The sequence below is a fragment of the Malaclemys terrapin genome, chromosome 15, assembly GCF_027887155.1.
Source record: "Malaclemys terrapin pileata isolate rMalTer1 chromosome 15, rMalTer1.hap1, whole genome shotgun sequence".
NCBI lineage: Eukaryota > Metazoa > Chordata > Testudines > Emydidae > Malaclemys > Malaclemys terrapin.
The window spans coordinates 7,852,872-7,854,791 of NC_071519.1; positions in this window are offsets into that span (position 1 = coordinate 7,852,872).

The window sequence follows — 1,920 nt, forward strand, 5'->3', positions numbered from 1 at the left end:
AGGCCAAAGCTCCAAGCTAGCCAGACTGATAGGCCAGGCAGTCTAATGAGGAAGTCACCAGGCCAGGGGGTCCCATCCTCCATGTGAGCTGGAACTGCCTGGGCCAGAGTGGGGCCGAGCTAAGGAGAGAGCGGGAGCCCGAGAAGAGCCGGGGAGCAGAGCTCTGCCAGCCAGAGACCCAGAGCAGATCCGTGCTGGGAGCCGAGCAGCAGCAGCATGAGCCGTAGAAGCTGCCCAGGGAGCAGCTCTGTGCTGGGATAAGAGCTGCAGCAAGCAGAGCCAGGGAGGCCAGAGGAGCCCAGGGAGATGGAGGCAAAGCCGCAGCAGCACTGGGGCTGGAGGTGGGAGCAGTGAGCGGCTTGGCAGAGCGAGGGGGACCCTGGGCAGAAGGCCCAGCACAAGGAGATGCTGCCAGTCAAGAGGCCTTTCAGGCCAGATTTTCGGGGGGAGGGATCGTATCCCCTACATGGGGGCTGACGCTGGGAAGAAGGGTCCTGCCACCTAGAGCCTGAGAGCACGTGGCCACTGCCAGAGCAAGTGTCCGGCCTGTGGTGTCCCTGCAGCGCAGCCGGGGCCTGGGAAGGAGCCTAGGATATGTGAAGGAGAGACTGTGACCTGCCCTGACATTCCAGAGACGCTGGTTGTGATCTCCCTGCACCACAGAACGGGGTGACGGGTTTTCCTTTAACCTTCTCATCTTTCCTTATGTTTTACATTGATTGCCGGGTAGCACAAGCAATGATGAGTGGGTCAGGGAAGTGTCCAGAGTGGAGAGAGAACCCCAGAGTGAGGACACCCCAGCCCCTGTTCTAAGTGACCATGGCAAGATTGGGGGTCAAGCCCCCCAGGATGCCTGGGCCCAGCCTTGTCGGGGTTACGAGGTCTCTGCCACACACGAGAGTAGAAAGAGAGTCCTCGAGGTCAGGCAGGCCTCTGGATAAGGGAGTGAGGACTCAGATCCTTTCACTAGCCAATTCCACCAAGGTCATATATAAGCCAGGGAAGTTCCCCACAATAGCAGGACCAGACCCCACCTTTACATTTGCACTCTGTCCTCATTGCTTCTCTCTCTCTCTCCCCGCCATCTCTGCTGCTCTCCCTCTGGGCTTTCTCAGCACCTGGCCCCACAGCACTTCCTGCCAGCCTGACACTGCGCTTTCTACACCTGCTCCTGTGGATGTAGCCTCCCTCCTGATTTCTAAGGAAAGAAACCTTGCCTGTTACTTTGGTATATGCTCATTTATTTGGGTCACTCTTCAGGGGGGGGGGGGTCTGTAATTCTATCAATGTACTGCTTGTGTCACTTGTGTTTTTATATGGAGCTCTACTTCTCCCGTCTGCAAGTCCCCTCCCAATGGAGCTCTCCTGCAGGACCTAGGTTCTCTAGGGCTGGGTTTCTCTAACCCCAGAACTGGATGAACACACCCACACTCACACATACATTAACAGAGCAAGTCTGAGTGGACCAGGTCAATCAGCACTGTCAAGCTGACTCCTTATATGTCTTTGGACTCACTGGGCTGTATGAAGCGGCACTTTCAAGCTGCCCCCCCTTATATGCCCCTGGGCTCCATGGACTGGGTCAAGCAGCACTTTCAAGCTGTTACCCAGATTCAGCACGTCCCTATCCCCACTCTCACATCACAATTGTATTGGCAGTAACCTACTGGATGAGCAAACCCCACAGTATTTTGGGCGCTGCAGGGATCTTTAGCTTAGGTACAAGAAGCGTTGCTGCAGAGTGACTGGGGGAAGCTAAAAACACAAAAGAGTAGAGTTCAGTGAGAGAGAGAGAAGCAACCAGCTTTTAACCATAAAAGTTATTTATTGAATAATAGTGTTGCCTGCCCAGAACTGGTCCCGAGATGGCAAACAGGGTTCATCGCCCGGTGTGCTTAGCACCAATAAAGACACCGAGGG